General features: G+C 42.1%; 1 long non-coding RNA gene across 1 annotated transcript; it reads left to right on the top strand.

The window, feature by feature from the left end:
* The first annotated feature begins 8,151 nt into the window (after positions 1-8,151).
* LOC121110376 lies at positions 8,152-13,234 on the top strand. The gene is made up of 2 exons (XR_006938806.1): positions 8,152-8,232; positions 9,489-13,234. It is a non-coding gene; the product is annotated as an uncharacterized LOC121110376 (long non-coding RNA).
* Positions 13,235-13,577: the final 343 nt, after the last annotated feature.

Raw genomic sequence — 13,577 nt, 5'->3', positions numbered from 1 at the left:
AAGAACCCGTGTGTGGAAGCAAAATTTGTGTTTTTTCTCTCTCTCCCATTCTCTAGTCATTGTTCTCCACTGTGATGATAGGAGGCTTTAGAAACAGCACCATGTGTCCTTATAGAAATGTAACTCAAGAGACCAAAGATTTTTAAAACAATTTTAGGGTTGTCATTTCTATTGTATTATATGGGAGCAGAGCAACAGATTTGGTTTACTTTACCTTTTAATGCTTCCATCAAATAGCATTCAAAGCTAACACATGGTGGCGGTGTTGGGTAACTCAAAATTGCAACACTGCCTGACATTCACTCTTCTTGCGCTTAGAATACGTGTAAAGAAATCAGTTTTTCTTCTAATAACGTCAGCTTTGTTATTCTTTATGTGTGTCCTTTATTGTGGCTGTTGCTTCTGATGAAGGTCTTTTTTTTTTCTGTCCTCGTTTGTTTCAGTTCACTTTTGGAGGTATTAAACATTCCTAAAAGGTTTTCTGCAAATCACATTCCAGTAATTAGGTAGATGTTCATCACTCACCACGTTGTTTTGAGGACTTATCACATTTGCCAGAACTTCATCATGCCTTCTTCTCCTTCTTCCACATTCTTTCAGAGAATGAGTTAATAAAGATAATTTAATAAATTGTTTCTTACAGAACGTGAGATAGTATTCCTAAAAGATTCCAGATCATCCTTTGTTAATTGCTGTGGTGTCATGGAAAAAAAAATCTTATTTCAGGATACATTTTGTACAAAATAATTGTCAAGGAATGTGTTTATTGAGAAAATTGCTCTGAGGACTTAGCCTCACTGCCATGGTAATGATTTTTCAGTCTGTTAAAACTGAGCTGTACAATGTGTACATCACCCTGTGAAGAAGATACAGTAGAGCATTGCTTGTTGGGCAGCCTTTGCATTCCATGTCCACAGTAGCACTTTCAGACCGTGCAGAGAGGTAACAGTTAAAAAAGATTTTCATTCACATGAAGCAATTTTTTTCTATGCTGTGAAATCTTGTGTAGAAATGTTGGAACGTCCCTAACAAAGCTTATTTCTGCCTTATATATAAGTACATTTACGCAGCTGGTCCTTGTAGGGCATATCACCTTTTTTTCATAAATTAGTCTGCGGATGCTGAGCAGATTCCTGGCATAAGCTGTTCTTGTCCCCATCTACTTCTGTGCAGAGTTTTTATTCCTTGGAGGATTTGCCTCATGCTCTTTGGGTTTCCCTTGAAGTGAATTGGCACCTACCTAACTTGCATATTTTGAGGGAAGGAGTTGTGTGTTTCAGATAAAACTGCTTTATAAAGAAACATAATTGACTCAATAGTTTACTACACAAGGAAGAGGGAATGATATGGAGGACTTCATGGCTGTACACTAAACTTAGTTTTTAATGTTTTTGTGTTTGAGAAAGAACTTCACTGTAGGGAAGAAATTGGTTTTCTTTTTGAGGCTTTTCAGGAGCCGTGCTTTAAGTTGAACCACTTGATTCTTGCATTTTCTAAATTTTTAAGGATGAATGGAGATCTGTTATTTCAAAAGTCTTTTTAAGTCATATAGATTTTCAGATAGACACTGACTTAAAGGAGAATACCTGTTGTTTACCTCCCCTGGTCCCCAGACAAAAGGATGTAAATATGGGTGGTGAATGCCGTGGGAGATCAAACTGGCATTTTTTTCTGTAGGTGAGAATCTAAGACAATATATACAATTAAAACCAACTGCCTTGCCTACCAAAAGTAGTCCATGCCTTCTGGCATTCTTCACTGAATGCCTCCTCTGTTCCCCTCCCATGTATATGCATCTCACAGTTTCTCTTCAGGAAAAAAAAAAAAAAAAAAAAAAAAAAAAAAGAAAGAAAGAAAAAAGAAAGAAAGAAAGAAAAGAAAAAAAATAGGCATTGTAGAACCAGCCAGTGCCAGTTTGTTTTCCATGTTTTCCTTTCTCTATAAGGGATTAGTTGTAGTAACAGATTTCATGTGCCAGAAAGTGGGTGAACATTAACTATTTTGTCATGCACTGATCCTTCCCACAGCCCTGCAAAATTTGAAATGCAGGAATGGTTATTCATTAACGTTTCTTTGTGTCTACAGGAAGTACATTTACTATGTAAACATGTTTTATATAGAACATACAGCTGTTTTGAACGAGCACTCAATGAAACATAAGAGTACAGTGCCTACACTGCCACTTCAGAAACTCCGAGATACCACAGCATTGTGTTTTGGAAGAGCAAACACAAAGGCTGCCCGGAAAAATGAACAGAGGAAGTTTCTTTAGAATGAAGCAACCAACAACAACAACAAAAACACAACTTTTAATTTGATTTTCATATCCAAAATGCTTGGATGCCGATCTATGGGTGTGCAGTCAATATTTAGAAGCAAAGGAGAGGAATGGGGAACAGGCTGAAGTTCTTTATGCTGATTTTAGTACGGATCTCATTAGAGAAGGAAGATGCCAGCACCTTCAGATAGTCCATTTAGATTGAGACATGTATCTCCATGGGGAAACAAAAACTTACGGTATAGAAAGAACACATCCTCAAACATGCTGGAGGCACTCTCATGTAAAGTTTACCATTCATAAGGAGCATGGGACTGTCTTGGGTAGGTGTGCTGTGGAGAGGGCTTCTATACAGCTGCCACTGCATATCTATCCCTTACACAAGGGGGAAGGTACTGAGGTAGTGCTGGCCAGCATTTGGACCATGGGCTGGTATGCAGCATGTCTGATCTTTAGTTGAGATGATCCTTACTCAGAAAAGCCCCAGACAGGAGAAGGTGGTGTTGGGTTTGTCTAACAGATCCCAAGCGCATCTGCTAGGTGTAACTTTTATTAAAAAGTTAAGGAAGGGGTGGGTTTCTAATTGCGTTAATGGGAAAACAGTCATATTCTTAAATGGGCTGAGTAGCACAACGATAGGAGGTGACAATTAGATGAGCTCACAGATGTTGGACCAATGGTAGCCGTGCAGAAGTAGAAGGTTAATACTACACAGTTGGTAAAGAAAAAGCAACCAAAAATAAAATAAAATAAAAAAATAAAAAATAAAGCTGCAGTTGACCCTTCAGGATATAATGCACTTGTGTCAACATGGACTCTGCCCAAACATTGTTCTGCTGTGGAAGCAGCTGGATGCCCTGCCCTTTGGTTTATATAGCACCGAAGGGAGGGGGCACGGCAGGATGAGGTGAGGGAAAGGCAAGTGGGAAGATAAAGCAAACCCAGCTCACCTCTTAAAAAAACACAGCTCTCTGGGCTGAAAATGTCTCACAAGCCAGCCCTCCCCGTGCTTGTTCCTTTGTATCCAGGGCCCTGCAGCAGCAGAGAAAGAGTGCCGACCTCCGAGTGACAGCAGTTGTTACAAGCAAGCAATTTTTCTGCTTTCTTTAAAAATATTGTTCTTAGGGAGGATAGGCAGAGATGGGGAAAGTGGAGCAGGGAGAGAGTAATGGCTGTTCCTGTCTGGCCCGCTAGGTTTGTGGTCTAATTTATAGCACTGCATGTCGCACGATGGTGTCATTTTAATGGTGTATTAACGCTGAAGTCCAGATTATTTATTTGGTTGAAAAATGCATCCGATACTAAATTCATCTCTGGGGAGATGGCTGTGGGATGATTACAGAACTGATAGCCATCAAATTGATAGCGTTTCTCTGTGCTCCCAAGTCTGCTGCTGTAAAAGGGAGACAAGGTGTTTTCTGGGTGAGAGTAATGGTCTCCATGCCGTCCTTGGGGGCAGATGTGGCCCAGCACCTGCGCTCCACATCCTGGACAGACAGAGCTGCTGCACAATTATCTGCCCGTTTGCTGTAATTTCTGTTCGGGTTAATCAGTAGTTGCTTGACATGACGAGTCACACTGTGAGCTTTAAAGCTTTGCCACACACCATTTTTGTTTGTTTATTTACAATGTGTTATTCATGCTCAAAATACTGGCCAATTTAACCTGACTTGTAATACTTCTTCCTCTTCTTATTCTTTTAGTTTCAGCTGAAGTCTCTCTTGTGCATTTGCATATGTATAATATGCATAAACCAGGAGGGTTCCTTGTCATTTTTTTCACTTGACTGAACCAGATAATACAAAATAGTGCCCAATAAAGATTGTTGTAGCGCTTACTTTAAACTGGTTAATGTGTTGAAGAAAGACATATTACTGATCTCAGGAGAAGGATGGAAGCATTGAAATTCCATTTTGTTTGCTACTTGCATCATGGCCATGTCTGATGTTGTAAATCATCTGAACTGAGCTGGATGACTCAGCTGTGTTGAATGATGCTGTGTACAGAGCAGGAGTGAGCCACCACTTTGCACATGTATGTGCATTTCATGGAAATATACTTAATATCGACTGCGGCAAAGCTGCACTTGGGATATTTTGATAAGTTATTGGTATTGACACGCAAGCAAGATGCAGACACGTGATGGAAGGAGCCCTGCATCCCTGTCTGCTGCATGATTCTCCGTGGCTGGGGCTCCTACAGGCCCATAGGAAGTGGGTGTGAGAGCGGGAAGGCTGTCTGTGTCTATCGGTGGGGCTGTGACAGTGGGGATTTGCTTGCCAACACCCTCACTGTATGGCCGGTACTGCAGCTGTTAGCAATCAAGAGGAAGCTATTGTTTCCTTTTGACTTTTACAGACGGGCCTAATATGAGTTCTATTTATTCAGGTGTTTTTATCCAAATTTTCCAAAGATCCTGAGTTCGACCTTTGTATATGTAGTTTCCCCTCCAATTAGTAAGAAGTGTTTAGAAACATCAAGAATGGGACTGGAAGGGGCCTTGTAGGTGCCGTGTGCTGCTGTCGCAGCCAAGCAGATTGTGCTCCGTCCTTTTCATCTCTATCAAATACCAGAAATAATTCATCTCTCCTACTCTTCTCTTTGACATACTTCTGTACCAGAACCTTGCTCAGGTTGCGTGGAAACCCTCTTCTAGTACCCAGTTTTTTTCATGGCCCATTCATATTCATTTGTCCTGGTGCCAGTATTGTCCCCTAGTTAGGTAGCTCTTCTCCCTGTCAATGTTTACACATCACTTGGATGTGTTTATAATAAGGAACAATATCCTTTCTCAGTTTTCATATTGCTAGGCTAAACAAGACCAGTTTTTTTAGTGTCCGCTCATAAAATGTGTTCGTTATTTCCTGGATATACCCAGTAGCCTTTCCTCACACCTGTTCTGGTTTCGGTTTTTCATCGGTGGGACCAGTCCTGCACAGCCCTCCCAACCTTGCAGGGAAGAGGCACCACCATTTAGCCCAACAACAGAAATTTCTCCCCGTCTGTGCTGGTTTTACTTAATGTGCTGCAACATAGGCCCACATCTGCCTTTGCAACATCTCCTGTTGATGAGTCATGGCCATTCTATCATCACCTAATAAATAAAGATCTTCTTCCCCTTGATCTGCCTTAAGTAAGCATGCTGGGCTTGTCCCCCTCCCTTTTTATTTTTTTCTCTCTGGAACAGTGCCATGTGCTGGCATTAGAATCATAGAATCATAGAATTATAGGATGGCCTAGGTTGAAAAGGACCACAATGATCGAGTTTCAACCCCCTGCTATGTGCAGGGTAGCCAACCGCTAGACCAGGCTGCCCAGAGACACATCCAGCCTGGCCTTGAATGCCTCCAGGGATAGATTAGATTAGATTTCCCTTGCTCCTTCCTCACTTGAAATACTTGTTAAACAGATTGCTCCTCAGTTCCTTCTGTATTTCACAGCTCCTTAGGACATGGTGACTTCAATCTCTGCAGCTTTCCTCCTGTTAGCAACCCGTACTTGTACATCACCTTCGTTCACAAGGCCTGGAGGAGAAGTCTGCATCTAGATTAGACTTCTGTGACAGCTGCAGCTTCAGGAGACCCTCACTTTCTTAGGCTTCCACTACATTTAAATGCCTGGATTACTTTATATTGATTTGTCCTCTTGAAGAAGGTCTATATCAGATAAAGTGGAATAGTTTTGACTTTGATAGCAAATTTTCTCACCCTGAAAAAGGCTTTTTCAGAGGCCCATCCCTGCGTCCTTAATTTGATATTCTTTTGATGTGATTGCTCATCCACACGAGTTTGATGCTGTCCTCATAGCATTCTCCTCTTGATCAGAGGCTTGATATTTCACGGAACTCCAGGTTTCTTCCAAAATCTGCATCACTTGAGATTTTCAACCCAGCTTGCTACACGAAGACATCCCACAACGTTCTAACATTTTATTCCCAGGCAGGTTTTATTATTTTATTATCAGGCAGATAATAAAGCTGCTGGCCAGAAGCTGGCGCTGCTTTTGCAAAACCCTCTGAAGCATGGTGGGCCCCAGCCCATCACCCTTCCTGCTGCTGGGGGCAGCGGGCCGTGTTCCTGCTGCACACAGCGGTGCCCGCACGGGGAAGGTGGCAGAGAGGATGTGCAGCTGTGGGGCCTGGGACACCCACCCTTGGCATCACCCCGCTCCTGCAGCGGCATGTTTGAACAAGAAACAATAACACACTCAGTAATGGTGTGAGTAAAGTTTTACAAGGAGAGCAGGTGCGCCTGCTTGAAAGATAAACTCTTTCCCCATGCGACGATAAGATAAATGATCTGAATCTTGTGATTTAGTTAATGTTTCTGTCTTTAGCCTGCTGTGTACACAGCACCCTGCTGGCTAAGCTGCCCAGAACTGCGTGCCTCTGTGTGCACAGAGCCGTAATCATCAGCACCATCATTCTCTCACCTGGTGTGTGATTAAACAGCCTTTAATCATTATACATCGTTAATAGGTGTTCCTTATTGTATGGTGCAGCAGCTACCTTACATTAAAAAAAAAGACCAGCGCCAACATTAAACAACTTCATTGGCTGTGAGCGGAGGATCTTGTTTCACTGCTATTTCAGGCTGTCACGTTTCCCCAGATCAGTATTTAAATTATGTCTGAATTTAGGCAAATGTTTTTGTTCAGCTGCCTTGAGAATTAGGGTTAATCCATCTTTCCCACCCAGAGAAAATTCCTCTGAAGGCATCTTGCTCTTGTTTCACCGCTTATTGATTATCACTCCCAGTTTGCACGTTACTGACTGCGGTGTTCCAGCTGCATCTGAATGAGCAAAAGAAAAGCCAGCTGGTGCTCTGTTGTTCTGATTTTTATATCAGCATTTTGGTTTCAAAGACATTTATCTAATCTTATTAACTGGCTTTACCAAGAGGATTTCCTCACAGACTTAACTGAGAGAAAACAAATAGACAGCAAGGAGGGGGTGGTGGAGGATCTCTTCTGTTATTCTGCACAGAAGCGTTCTTACCTACTGGGAGAAAAAATAAATCAGATTTTCCATTCACTCAAATGCTGGCACGTCCCAGCTAAAGGAAAAGCCATTCCCTGGTGTGAATGTGCTGTTGGAAGGCACTGCGATGGGTCCTTGCAGAGAGAAGGCAAAAGGCAAACCCTGTGGCGGGGTGGAAGGCAGCAGCAGTGGGACTGTGTCTGTGTGTGGGGAAAGGCTGCCAAGCGTGGGGCCCAGCGGCTGTGCCCTTGGCACATCCCCACACTCCCTTTCTAGCTCACCTGCTATGTGTGGGGTTTTCTGCAGGTGGCCAAGTGCCATGCATAAGCTCAGAGCATGCAAAAAGGGAACGGATTTGGAGAAATGGTTTCAGCCGGTGCCTACACATCAGGGACATCTAAGGCTGAGGGTAGCAGGCAGTATTAAATGTGGAGGTTGGTGGCCCTGCATGTGGCGGGGAGGTTTGGAGATTCATGATTCTTGAGGTCCCTTCCAACCTGGGCCATTCAGTGATTCTATGTGATTCAGGCTTTGGAGGGTAAAGTCCAAGTTCCTGACGAGGCTCAGATCTTGGTACTCATAAATTCAGAGCCTTTTTGGAAATAAAATAAAATACAGTGGCATTGCTGTGCAAGAATACATATTTCATTACAGGGTTCCTTACAAACAGCTGCTGGGAAAACAGGATTTCTACTACAAAAAAAGGGGGTCATGTCTTTAGCCAGACTTCTGTTAGTGAGCAGCTCTCAGCTTCACCATCTTGGCTGTATGCCCAGGGCTTCCTCTGCCAAAGGGCTCCCAGAATCAGGAAGATTATCTAGTTCTGATTTAAGGAAACTTACATCCAGGACAACTGGCTGATGGGTGAAGTCTCTGATTGCGTTAGGAAAAAAAAAGAGAAGGAGCGTGCAAGTGAGAGGAGCTTCACTTTCTCATGTGGGTGAAGTGAGAACTACGTCCCTCCTTACTTTTTGTGGTGAGTGGAGCGCTGGTGGTGGGTATGGACTTGCTTGCTATCCTTTCTTCCCACTTCTCTTCCAGTTCCCTCTCCCACTTTTGCAGGACCTGTCCACAGTTGCATCCTCAGGGACACTCTGGAGCTGCACACAGACCCAGTAAGAGTAGACACACAGACTGCTGAGCAAAACACAAGAAATGAGGATCTGAAGAAATAACAAACACATTTATATACCTATGTACCTATTTTAATTTTTCATCCTTCCGAAGAGTAGAAAATAGGTGAAACCCTCTAAATTCTTTGAATTCTCTCTCCATTTGGCAGTTTTCCACTAGAATCATGCAGAGGTAGACTTCTCCTCCTTGTCCTTAGAGGGTTCCCTTATTCAAGGGAAATTCCTGCAAGAAAGTCTGTCTGCATTTCCTCTTTTTTTTAATTTGAAGCTTGTTATTTAGCTCTCTAAGTCAGTATTTTGCATGTCTCTCTATACAACAGCAAGGGCTTTTTTGTTTGTTTGTTTTGCTGCTGTATAGCTGTACCCCACTGAACTGATATCTTAGCCTCTAAATGTTCCCACTGTTGATCAGTGCACCATTAATAAGTGACTGGCACTCCTGTAAAGGAAAGTTTCAGTTTTTGCAAAGCGGGGTGCCAGTGCAGCACAGTATTTTGTGGCTTATAAGAAGCATCTGAACTATCCAGTTTAATTCCTTAATTCCTGAGTTCCACACAGACAAGTAGAAGTGCCATTCTGTGCCGTTCATAATATTATAGACCCTTTCTCCCCACTGTTAAAATTACATCTAATATATATTCTACATATAAAGGTCACACCCGTTTACTGGAAATTCACGTTTGTGATAAAGATTTACCATTTCCTGTTGCACTTGGAGAATTATTAGTTAATTTTTAAAAAATTTAATCTGAGAGCTTTGATCTTGTAGTGTCCTAGTTTTTTTAATTGAAATGCCATATGGTGCCAGGTGAAATGCTTTGTGGAAGAAAATCTCCTATGCCATTATTTTGCCCTTATTAATCAAATGTGTGGTTCAACAGCTGTTGGGTATCCTCTGTGAAATACTTTTTTACATTTCATCATGGTAAAGGACTTCCTTTCAGCCTTTACATGACTCCAGGGGGCAGAGCTTAAAGAGAGTCACCTGGGTTGGTACACAAGGCCTATTTCTGTTATGACTTTACATGAACATTGAATTAATATTGTGCGAGTATTCAACCAAAGTAGATGTAATCCATTATCTCTGTTCTTTACACAGAATTTATTCAAAGTTTCCATGGCCTGTGAAACAAGGAAAGGATGACGTTACTATCAACATTTGCCAGGGATCATTCTGAGTAACAGTTCGGAAGAAGCACAAGTTCATGACTCATTCTTTTTTACCCGTGAAATATTGTACAAGTTGATGACTTGGTGCAGATGAAGGCTAATACACACCTCCACAGGTGAGACGTGAACAGCCAATTTAATGAATTATTCTAATTAGTTCAGGTTCTGTGGACTCGGCTGTATAGCTGGACTGCATGCTTAATATAATCTAGCAAAGCAGTGAAAGCCAAAATTCAAGTCCAACATCCCTTTTATTGAAATCTGTCCTTGGTCCCAACTTAAATACCAAGAGATGATTCCTGTCTGAAGCTGGCTACTTCTGTAAGTTCCTCTTAGGCTGTGGATATTTACAGAACCTTTTCTTTCTTTGAACACCTGTGTCCTAGAAAGACACAAAAAAAACCCACCCTACGTTTTCCAGATACATATTTTTTCCTTCCCCCCCCCCCCCCATTCCCCATTGCCAACACTTACGCCAAGAAGACCCCCAGCAGCATGGGCAGTGGACTCCACTGGAGGGAGCTTGAGGATGAGTTGGCACCCACCTTACCACAGCAGCATCCCTCTCTGGGGTACAGCTGTCAGAACAAGTCTTTCTCTCCAACACCTATTCTTCCCTTGGTAATTTAGTTATTGCACATACATAGAAGACAAAATCTGAAAACCAACTAGCCAATGAACATGCTGGGTCTGGTCTGGTGGTTGGCAACCCTGTCCACAGCAGGCGGGTTGAAACCAGATGATCTTTGAGGTCCTTTTCAAGCCAGACCTTTTTATGATTCCATGATTCTGTGAAATAGTAATGAATAAGTACAGAAAGTCTTCCCAGAATTCTTCTTGGCCATATCTCCCATTTCTTTGACACTTAAACTTTCTTGATGCCTCATGAATCACAGCCCTGACTCCTGTTGTTATTCTTTTGAAGCACCTTGGTGTTGCATGTCTGAGGTCCAGCATTTGCCGTGGGATGAGATGAGAGCCATGGCATACAGATGAGTTAAGAGGTTCTTGGTTGGCATCTTCCCTCAAGACGGTACCTCTCTTATTTTTTTAGCTATAAAATCTTTTGGTTGCAAAGCAGAAGCTGCAGCTTCCCGGTGATCATTGCAGTCATTTTTTCTAGGTGCCCAGGGGTGATGCTCTTATACTCAAAGTGAAATGGCTGTTGACGGTTTTTTCTCTATGCATCCCCTGTTCGTCATCAGTGTGACGTCTGAGTATGGCTGCCACCCTGCATGAGCTCGGAGGGATTTCAGCCTATTTCAGTAAAGTTCTTGTCTCCTTCTCTGCACACCCCAGAAGCTGGAAAACTGCAGATCCAGCTTCTTTGGAGAAAGCATGCAACAACAAGAAGCAGAGTGTTGCATACTAAGGTTCTGTAATTTCTGCAAATTGGCTTTACGGGTCACTAAACAGTGATAGAAGATTTGTGTGCTAGGACCCACCTGAAACAGAAATGCTTTGTGGATGCATCTGCTTTCTGGCTTTGAGTATCGTGGTGGAGTTGTGGCCTCCTCTTCTCTGAAGAAAAAGAAGACGACTGCATTTGTTTACGTATGTGCATTCATCATTTGTAAGAAACCCAGATGTTAAAACACTTGCACATCCCTGCATAAATAAATAACAAATAAGGGCACGGTTTCTGAATTTAGGATGCCTTTTTAGTGCACATTCTCAAAGGATTTCTCTTTTCCGAGTATAAAGCACTGTTTCTTTTGAAAAAAAGAAAATCAACACGCACCATAAATGACAACTTGTTATAGATGTAAATATTAATTATACATTGAAATTCTGGAACTGTTTTTACTAGAAGCTTGTTAACTTGTTAATTATCATAATTATCATACAAGGGGAAAGGGAAAAGAGGGAGAGAGAGACTGATTAGTGTTGGTAATTTGCCTCATCCTTTCTGTGTTGTTGCTTTTTTTTTTTTTTTTTTCATTTTGGGAAAATTAATTCTGTGAAATTATCACTAGGGTGCTGTGCTCCGGGACACGTCTGTACGATGCGGCATTGTTCTGGCAGAATGCAGACTTAATTCATGCTTGGCACCTTTCCTGTCTATCCCTTCCTTGCCACGTTCGGGTCTGCCACGCTTGGGCAACACCATATCATTCTCTCATAACAATAACAATGAAAAAGTAAAGGCGGGGATAGATATGCAGAGCTCCTGAAACCTCAGGCAAATATAAGCAGGAGAATAAAAGAAAATGGCGGTGTTTTAGTTACAGTTGAATAGGGGGAAATTACCCATAGGAGATATAAGGCTGTTGGTTGATACCACAAGGAACCTGACATCCTTAATATTTAGGAGCATCCTTAGAGAAAAATTCCACCTCTTGCTATCCTTAATGTACTCTTTTTATCTCTGTTGGCACCCGTATGTGTTGGAAGGCCCTGGTTCCTGAGAGAGGAGCACAAAAATAATAGACCCACCATAACATCTGCTCATTGAAATGCTCTTATCAACTCTGAGATAGGAAACAAAAGATGAGTTTAAATGTCTATAGCTCATCATGGCAAAAATTTGCTTTTGGGTTATTTAAAATTTCATCCTACCTCATGGGTTGCTCAGGATATTCAGTTGAGATATGGAAAAGGTGGCTGTGAACCCACCACACCCACAGGGATATAGAATTAGTCACATTCTGAAAAGGCTGTGAGAAACTTCAGAGGCACCTAATCCAACTAGATGAATGGGTGACACGGTGTCACACAAAGTTCAGCTCTGCTCAGACAAAGTGTTGCACGCTGAAGGAGAGAAAAATTGGATGTGCTCGTATGGCTCACAAGGCTCTCAATTACATGTGGGGGCTTGGGAAAGGCAGCTGAGTTTCACTGTGGATGGCTCAATGATCATTTGGATGTAGAGCACAGCTCTAATTTATTGGTCAGGCAAGGTGTTAGACTGCACAAGGAATAGGATAGAGAATAATGCATGAAACACAAGCAATTAATAATGTAAGTCAATGATGCATTCGCATTTGGAATAACATACACAGAACCGGTCACCCAATACTCCCAATTTTTACAAGAAGATGGCACTAAAGCAAGACAGAGTTCTGAGAGAGGTGACAGGAATGGAAAAGAATATGTTAAATGTCCCATGTGAGAAGAGACTGACAAGACCAGACAATTTACCTTTAAAAATGGCAAAAATGTGTTAATAAGGTATGAATATTTGAATATTTGTTGTGATATAAAGATAGCAAATAGAAAGCCTATTTGACTGGTGTTACAATTCAGGGTGAAAGTGGAGTAACTAACGTGAAAAAGTAGCTATTTCAGAGCTGATGAGAAAAAGGAAGCACTTAGCACACATATCATTGGCCTTGCTGCCACCAGACATTGGTTCCTTAGCATGTAGCTGCAAATAGCATGGCACAGCAGGAGCAGGCTCACAGAGCAAATGGCTGGAGCTGAGGACCCTCTATCCACACTACACGAGTCCAGAGGCTGGGCTGGACCTACTCTGATCCCATCAGCAGCAAAATTCCACACCAAGAGCTGAACTGTAGCACATGGGGACTGTGGGCAGAAGTGCTTCAAAAGCACAGCTCAGATCTAAACTGAAAGGCTCATGTAGGTTTACTGTTTGAGCCTGAGAATGTACTAAGAGTCAGTGTGGGGCTTGACATTTGTACTGTGTAACAAGAATAAACAGAATTACATTAATGAAATTTAGTAGAGATTTAAATAAGGGTAGCAAAGCCTTATTCATATAATATTAGAGGTCAGGTTTTAAGTTTTAAAGCTGATATGTTACAGAGGGTGGATCACCCCATATCTTTCCGGTTTGGGTTTCTTCTGTCTCCTTCCGAAATCTCTGGTGCTCACAAAAGTCAATCAGTGCCTGGGTGACCCTCAGCTCTGTTTCCTGATAGCTCCTGGGCTAATGGTCTCCCTCTGCCTCTTTGAAAATAGGGCTGCCCCAAAGGTTCATGAGCTTCTGCAGTGAGCACCAAGAATGACTAAAAGTCAGTGTGGAAGTTGAGAAGAACTTTTAAAAAGCATTTTC

The sequence above is a fragment of the Gallus gallus genome, chromosome 3 (assembly GCF_016699485.2).
Source record: "Gallus gallus isolate bGalGal1 chromosome 3, bGalGal1.mat.broiler.GRCg7b, whole genome shotgun sequence".
NCBI classification, from domain to species: Eukaryota; Metazoa; Chordata; class Aves; order Galliformes; family Phasianidae; genus Gallus; species Gallus gallus.
This window is presented reverse-complemented; position numbering and strand designations above follow the sequence as displayed.